This window comes from Oncorhynchus gorbuscha, linkage group LG13 (genome assembly GCF_021184085.1).
Source record: "Oncorhynchus gorbuscha isolate QuinsamMale2020 ecotype Even-year linkage group LG13, OgorEven_v1.0, whole genome shotgun sequence".
Lineage (NCBI taxonomy): Eukaryota > Metazoa > Chordata > Actinopteri > Salmoniformes > Salmonidae > Oncorhynchus > Oncorhynchus gorbuscha.
The window spans coordinates 24,175,313-24,184,265 of NC_060185.1; positions in this window are offsets into that span (position 1 = coordinate 24,175,313).

Below are 8,953 nucleotides of genomic sequence, written 5' to 3' on the forward strand. Positions count from 1 at the left end.
CTTCAAAGACAAAAACACAAATAGAATGTTCCAGAAGTGACCATTTGGTGAAAGAGATGCTGTTTGGTGGAGCAATTGTTGTTCAAAGACAGAAAGCTAGTTTTCAGTGAGGAGTTGCATTGGAGATTTTCTATATTTTTGTATGCATTGTTTCTGCTTTAATCTTTGCCGATGCGGCGTGCCAGTGTATGTGTTTTTTGCACGAAGCTAACGTGGCTGTAGATTTCTCCTTTCGTTGTTATCACTGTGTGATATAGTATACTGGGAAAAAAATACAAATGGGAACAAAAAATGTTTTCTTTTACTTGGAAAGGGGATACTGTGATACAGTTTGTTATTGACATGATCCTCAATGGAAATGTTTTATTTTACTTGGAAAGGGGATACTGTGATACAGTTTGTTATTGACATGATCCTCAATGGAAATGTTTTATTTTACTTGGAAAGGGGATACTGTGATACAGTTTGTTATTGACATGATCCTCAATGGAAATGTTTTATTTTACTTGGAAAGGGGATACTGTGATACAGTTTGTTATTGACATGATCCTCAATGGAAATGTTTTATTTTACTTGGAAAGGGGATACTGTGATACAGTTTGTTATTGACATGATCCTCAATGGAAATGTTTTATTTTACTTGGAAAGGGGATACTGTGATACAGTTTGTTATTGACATGATCCTCAATGGAAATGTTTTCTTGTCTTTGTAATTATATCGGACTTCTTTCTTTCCTGTCATAGCTGCTTCTAAAGCAAAATTCCACGTTTATTTCCATTGTTTTTCAGACGATGTCAGGAAAAGGGCATTTCTTGTAAATAAATCGAAATCATTCCATTGCCATGGTGATCTGAGGAACCTTAAATTGGTTCGGTCAGAGTGACTGTCACTCATACAACTCAGGAAGTCCCATTGGTTCAGAGCGCCAGTATATCCCAGCCCTACACAACAAGCCACTGTTCACTCATCCTCTATCTCAGCGAACTACTGTGTGTTTGTGTGGGTGTGTGTGTGTTTGTGTGGGTGTGTGCGCGTGAAAGTATTCCCGATTAAAGCACAGAATTAGTGCTCAGCTCACCTCTTCAACTCTCACTGATTGTTCAGGAAAGCCTCTGTATGTGTGTGTGTGTGTGTGTGTGTGTATGTGTGTGTGTGTGTGTGTGTGTGTGTGTGTGTGTGTGTGTGTGTGTGTGTGTGTGTGTGTGTGTGTGTGTGTGTGTGTGTGTGTGTGTGTGTGTGTGTGTGTGTGTGTGTGTGTGTGTGTGTGTGTGTGTGTGTGTGTGTGGTAAAATAATACACGGTCATCAAGCTTGCATTTGTGTGTCTGCTCCAAAAAACCCTAATGCAGCGATTCCCTTTAAACAGTGTAGCAGTGTAGCAGTGTTCTGACTGGAGGTATAAGGCTCGGCCTACATGGTGCTTTTGGAAAGGATATCATACCAATTACCGATCTCGCTTTTTGGGAACTAAAACTGTTTTTTGTTGTTGACTTTCTGCCAGTAGGACAGAGAGATGTTTAAAAGTAGAGGAGGTGTCATACATTTTAGCACCATGATTTGAAACAAAACAACTGAATTATTTGATAATGACACCTCTAACAACTAGTGGACTGAACGAGTCTGAGACACAAATTAAACTCAGGGGGAACCATTACGCCTGTGCATTCATTTATAACCTTTGACCTCCTGTGTTCTGATTGGCCAGACGGTCAGGTCAGTTCCATTCATTCTGTCCAATGACAAACGTTAACCCACCACTGAGCCAGAGCTATAGATCCACTTGACATCCACAACATGCTGACATTTACATTATGGTTCTACACAGAACAATTCACAGTATGTAGAAAGACACTACAACAGCTAGGTGGTTTTTCTAGAATGCGTCTGGTAATGCTGTCTATTCTAATGCAGTGTTCTGGGCATCCATTTATCATGGTCGACGAGATTGTTTGGAGTACGAGTTTCTCAGCAACTCAATTAACTTAATGGAACAGTGAGCAGAGCACTGTTTGTCTACCTGCCTCAATTACAACTGTACAAAGTTGCTCGTATGGTAGTGGACCTCCTCTTTGACAAGGTCAAGGGTTAAAAGTGAAACTAGACTTGTGGAAGGTTAGATCCTGGTGTTTAGAGGATTGGAGAGTTTGAGTATTATCTAGTTGAAGGGACACTGCGTCACTGTCCTTTCACTGACATTACAGAGAGGGGATGTTTGCGGCCCGACAAGGTTGTGATTTTGTTCTGATGCAGTGACATGTGTTGCATTGTTTTCTGTCCCCCAAGTCTGGCTGCATGGCGCACTCACTGAAAGTGCCCCCCTGGTGGTGTGTGACGGGCACCTTGGTTCCGGGCATCTCGTTCACACACAGCTGTCACACACACTCTCCCTCTCTGTCTCAGTCTGTCTCCTTTCTCAACCCCTTCTCCTTTCTGTCTCTGTCCCTTTGTCTCCTGCATCTCCTGACTCCTTCCTTCCTTCCTTCCTTCCTTCCTTCCTTCCTTCCTTCCTTCCTTCCTTCCTTCCTTCCTTCCTTCCTTCCTTCCTTCCTTCTTTCTTTCCTTCCTTCCTTCCTTCCTTCCTTCCTTCCTTCCTTCCTTCCTTCCTTCCTCCATTACTTACTTACTTCCTTCCTTCCTCCCCTGTCCTTATCCACAGGAGCCATTTCTTATGTAACTGGGGGACAGCAGGGCTGAGTGCTACCTTTGTCGACAGGCAATTAGCCAGCGATGATGAAAAACAACTGATGGACACGTAGAGCAATAGGAGATGTCTCCTTTCTTTTATCCTCTCCTGCCGTGTGTCTCTATCTTTGCTGTCTCTCCTTCCCCCTCTGACCTAATTTGAGTATTTTGAGGTTAACTGCCCCAAAAAGCTGCCAGTGGTTGCTATAAGAGGCGGGTGATGTAATGGGGTGGCGCCACTGTCCTGTGATTGGATCAATGTCCTATGATTTATACTGCGCCAACCAATGGAAATTAGTGTCTCTATCCTAGTGCCGCACAAATGGATTTGAAATCGATGCATGACCTGTGTGTGTTTGTAGAGAGAGAGAGAGGCCACATGTTCTATGTGTGGCCTGTTGCTCCAGGCCAGCACTGACATTGGGCACTTATCACAGCAAGAGGCTCTCACTTCTGCTCCAGATTCTGTGTGTGTGGTTGTGCGTGTGTGTGACGTTCTGTGTGTAATAGAAACAGCCGGGAAAGCGGCGTTAGAAAAAAAAGACATCAAAACCTCTGACAGACGGTGGCAGTGGAGAGTGGGAGGAGTGGATATGCACTGTAGAATATGGATATTCAACCTGCAGTGGTCCCATCGCCCAAGCCTAGCTTCCTCTTGGAGCTTGAGAGAGTCACTGCCTCAGCACCCCACACCCATAAGGTGAAAATCTAGACACTACAGGCTTTCTGTTGAACGTCTAGACACTACAGGCGTTCTGTTGAACATCTAGACACTACAGGCCCTGCATACAGAATTAGGAGGCAACAGCAGACTGCTGTAAACGTCTCATTGGAGAGCTATAGTGTAATCTTCACAGATTAGAGAGTAAGCTGGGAGAGCAGAATTGGGCTGTGTTTAACCCACATTAGCCTCTACCGCCACAGCAGTGCTTAATTAAAACTACCCACAATTCCCTATGTGCTGGGCGGTGAGGTGACACCAAGGTAATGTCGTGGCTCTGGTGCACACACAAACACACATCTAAACACACACACACATGCATCTAAAAACACACACATACACAGACACACATTAAAACACACTTGTATACACACAGACTCTGCTGTAATTCCCTTGTCTGAATGCAACAACTTTATATGTGAGAAAGATGCAATATACCAAGAGCACTCAGTCTCCCACAGCAAGATAACCATGAAACAAAGCCTACAACTATAAGAACCAGAGTACCATGTCACTTCTGCCTGTTGCCCCTCTTACTGGTATCTGTGAATCTTCCTCACACGCACGCACGCACGCACGCACGCACGCACGCACGCACGCACGCACGCACGCACGCACGCACGCACACACACACACACACACACACACACACACACACACACACACACACACACACACACACACACACACACACACACACACACCTCTAATCCCTCAGAGATCTTTTATCAACATTCTCTCATTTCTTTTTATTAATTTCCTCTCATTCTTTTGGTTGAATGTACTACTTTGAATATTGCCACCTGATTTAAAAAATGAACTGGACTGGTTTTGTTTGCTGCACCTGGCATAATTTGAAGTTCTTAATAAATTATCCTTAATGTTCTTTGCAAAAAAAAATGAAATTCTTACTTGGTATAATTGTGTGATTTCCTGACTCGAAGGAGGGAATTATGGGTAAAAAAGGAAGATGAATTAAGTTGTAGAGTTTGTGGAAAGAACTTAACAATCACATTGGATTCCAAGAAGCTGCTGTATGTATTTGATTTGTTAATGTGCTTTTCCATTATCTCAGCTCATTACACATCATTATAGTCTCTGGGGCTCCCAAGTGGCGCAGCAGTCTAAGGCACTGCATCTCAATGCTAGTGGCGTCACTACAGACCCTGGTTCGATCCCAGGCTGTATCACAACCAGCTGTGATCTCGAGTCCCTTTTGGCCCAGTGTCATCAAATCAAATTTTATTGGTCACATACACATGGTTAGCAGATGTTAATGTGAGTGTAGCAACTAGTTCCGACAGTGCAGTAATATCTAACAAGTAATCTAACAAATTCACAAACACTACCTTATCCACACAAATGTAAAGGGATGAATAAGAATATGCACATATAAATATATGGATGAGCGATGGCTGTGGGGCATAGGCCAGATGCATATTCTATACCATATGTATATACGCTATAGAATACAGTATATACATATGAGATAGGTAATGTAGGATTTGTAGACATTATTAAAGTGCTGTTATTTAAAGTGACTAGCGATACCTTTATTAAATTCATTTATTACATTTAGTGGCCACAAATTTTTGCCTGTATGTTGGCAGCAGCCTCTCTATGTTAGAGATAAGCTGTTTGTCAGTCTCTTGGTCCCAGCTTTGATGCCCCTGTACTGACCTCGCCTTCTGGATGATAGTGGTGTGAACAGGCAGTGGCTCGGGTGGTTGTTGTCCTTGATGATATTTTTGGCCTTCCTGTGACATTGGGTGCTGTAGGTGTCTTGGAGGGCAGGTAGTTTGACCCAGATGATGCATTGTGAAGACCTCACTACCCTCTGGAGAGCCTTACGGTTGTGGGCGGAGCAGTTGCCGTACCAGGCGATGATACAGCCCAACAGGATGCTCTTGATTGTGCATATATAAAAGTTTGTCAGCGTTTTAGTTGACAAGCTAAATTACTTCTGCCTCCTGAGGTTGAAGAGGTGTTGTTGCGCCTTCTTCACCACGCTGTCTGTGTGGGTGGACCATTTCAGTTTGTCTGTGAAGTGTACGTCGAGGAGCTTAAAACTTTCCACCTTCTCCACTAGTGTCCCGTCTCCCTCTGCTATTTCCTGAAGTCCACGATCATCTCCTTTGTTTTGTTGACATTGAGTGAGTTGGAGGCGTGCATGGCCACGCAGTCATGGGTGAACAGGGAGTACAGGAGAGGGCTGAGAATGCACCCTTGTGGGGCCCCAGTGTTGAGGGGTGGAGATATTGTTTCTTACCCTCACCACCTGGGGGCGGCCCGCAGGAAGTCTAGGACCCAATTGCACAGGGCGGGGTCGAGACCCAGGGTCTCAAGCTTAATGACGAGTTTGGAGGGTACTATGGTGTTAAATGCTGAGCTGTAGTCAATGAACAGCATTCTTACATAGGTACTCTTCTTGTCCAGATGGGATAGGGCTGTGTGCAGTGTCATGGTGATTGCATCGTCTGTGGACCTATTGGGGAGGTAAGCAAATTGGGTCTAGGGTGACAGGTAGGGTGGAGGTGATATGATGCTTGACTAGTCTCTCAAAGCTTTGGTAGCGGGCTCTGTCAGTGGCACTGTATTGTCCTCAAAGCGAGCAAAGACGTTGTTTAATTTGTCTGGGAGCAAGACGTCGATGTCCGTTTTTCTTTTTGTAATCCGTGATTGACTGTAGACCCTGCCACATACGTATTGAATTGCGTTGAATTGCGACTTTACTTTTTCTCTATACTGACACTTTGCTTGTTTGATTGCCTTGCGGAGGGAATAGTTACACTGTTTGTATTCGGTCATGATTCCAGTTGCCTAGCCATGATTAAAAGCGGTGGTTTGCGCATTCAGTTTTGCGCGAATGCTGCCATCAATCCACGGTTTCTGTTTAGGGACGGTTTTAATAGTCACAGTGGGTACAAAATCACAGATGCACTTGCTAACAAACTTGCTCACCGAGTCAGTGTATACGTCAATGTTGTTGTCTGAGGCTACCTGGAACATATCCCAGTCCACGTGATCAAAGCAATCTTGAACCATGGAATCTGATTGGTCAGACCAGTGTTGGATAGACCTGAGCACAGGCGTTTCGTGTTTTAGTTTCTGTCTATAGGCTGGGAGCAACAAAGTGGAGTCATGATCAGATTTGCCGAAGGGAGGGCGGGGAAGGGCTTTGTATGCATTGCGGAAGTTAGAGTAGCAATGGTCCAGAAAGCTACCGGATCGTGCCGCGCATTCAATATGCTGATAGAATTTAGGAAGCCTTGTTCTCAGATTAGCTTTGTTAAAATCCCCAGCTACAATAAATGCAGCCTCAGGATACATGGTTTCCAGTTTACATAATCCAGCAAAGTTCTTTCAGGGCCATCGAGGTATCTGCTTGGGGGGATATACACAGCTGTGACTATAATCAAAGATAATTCTCTTGGTAGATAATGCGGTCTGCATTTGATTGCAAGGAATTGTAGGTCAAGTGAACAAAAGAACTTGAGTTCCTGAATGTTGTTATGATTACACCATGAGTTGTTAATCATAAGGGATACACCCCATTCCTTCTTCTTACCAGAGAGATGTTTGTTTCTATCGGCGCGATGCGTGAAGAAACCAGGTGGCTGTACCGACTCTGACTACATATCCCAAGTGAGCCATGTTTCTGTGAAACAGAGAATGTTACAATCTCTGATGTCTCTGGAAGCCCTAATTTCGTCCACCTTGTTATCTAGAGATTGGACATCGGCGAGTAATATGCTCAGAAGTGGTGGATGGTGTGCTCGCCTTCTAAATGTGACCAGTAGGCCGCTCCATCTGCCTCTCCTTCGGCGACCGCGTTGTTTTGGGTCGGCCTCTGGGATAAGATCTCAGGTCCGAACAAAGTATCTGCTTCAGAAAAGTCATATTCCTGGTCATAATGTTGGTAAGTTGACATTGCTTTTATATCCAGTAGTTCTTCCAGGCTGTATGTAATAACACTTGAGATTTTCTGGGCAAACAATGTAAGAAATAATACATTAAAAAACAAGGTACTCAGGCTCTGTTGCAACCGGTTCAAACTGTTGTTCTCATTCTGTTATCTCTGACCGCATAGCTAAAACATCTCTGAGTGCACCCCTTGGCTGACTAATCTCTATGTCACTTAGGGTTGTGTGTGAGTTTGGAGGGATTCACTTCTTATTTATTTTACAATTATTCCTGGCACCATTGCTGGACACACCACCTTGTAAGGAGAAGAGACGTTGGGGCCACAGCACTTCTCTTTACCAGAATGCTTTGGGCATTCGTTAAATTACACCCAGACAGACAGCAGAGAGCTCAATGTCAGTGTGTGTGTGTGTAGTGGGAAAAATAAATGACTGACTTCTGAAGTGTGTCTGGGCTGATTCTAAATGATAACAGTGCCACCAGCTTTGTCAAGAACTTAGTCGTAAAAGAACCTCACTGAGTGAGTTGTAGTTTCAGAGTGTGTGTGTGTGTGTTTTAGACACCACTTCTCACCATGGCTCTGACCAGCTTTTCATCCACCGACTTGCCGATGTCCTCTTCCTCGTACTGCTCATCATCCCGCTACAGCAGTTCCAGCACGTACCGGTCAGAGAGGTCTGGTGGTGGGGCGGCGGACCCCCTGTTTGAGCCCTTCCTGGAGGCAGCAGTGGTGGGACCCTCAAAGCCTGTTTGGAGAGGAGGGGGATGTATCCCCCCTGTCTGGCCCCCCTTCAGCGGACACCACAAGGACTCCTACGGGTACCCAGGTGAGTGGGGGGGTTTGGGTAGAATAACAACGGTACGCGGTGGTTAAATTGAGCGAGAGCTACCCAGGGCCAGGCTCCTACACCTTAGGTGAAAGGTAGTGACAGGTAGCCTAGTGGTTATGAGCGATTAAGAGCACTGGGACAGTAAACGAAAGGTCGCTGGTTTGAATCCCGAGCTGACTAGGTTAAAAAATCCCTTGAGGGACAACAGAGAATGGCAATTGAGTTGTAAGCTTAACCTACAAAATATAACTTGTTAAAAAATGTCTAACCCATCTATCAATGGGTAACTGGTTTGACTAGTTATGTTCAACACGCTCAGTTTTCTACCACAAAAAGAATAGAACCATCTCGCCTGCTTTTACACTATGATTTGTTTTACCATATTAAAACCAGAGTTGTTGAAGTAGTAGGCTTGACCTTTAAAGGTTAAGATAACTTTTTTTCAACCAAATCTACATTTTTTAATTAAATGGCATTTTTGAGAAGTGTACAGACACTTGTTTTGCAATTTCACTTGCTTTTGAGAAACTTACCCCACCAGCGATACACTTCCCCAGGCTCGTTCTGCAGTAGGGGAGCACGGATGAAACAGGAACAAAGGCTCCAAAAACACACCGAGCGTATGCACGGAAACTACATGGGCATGATCACACTCATCTTACCCCGTACTGCAGGACGAGTCGGAGGACGTCTATTACTGCTGGGTTAAGTTTCTCAAAACCAAGTGAAATCACAAAAAAACCTGTCTGAAAACAATTATAACATGCCATTACTTTAAAAACTGAACTTGTCCTTT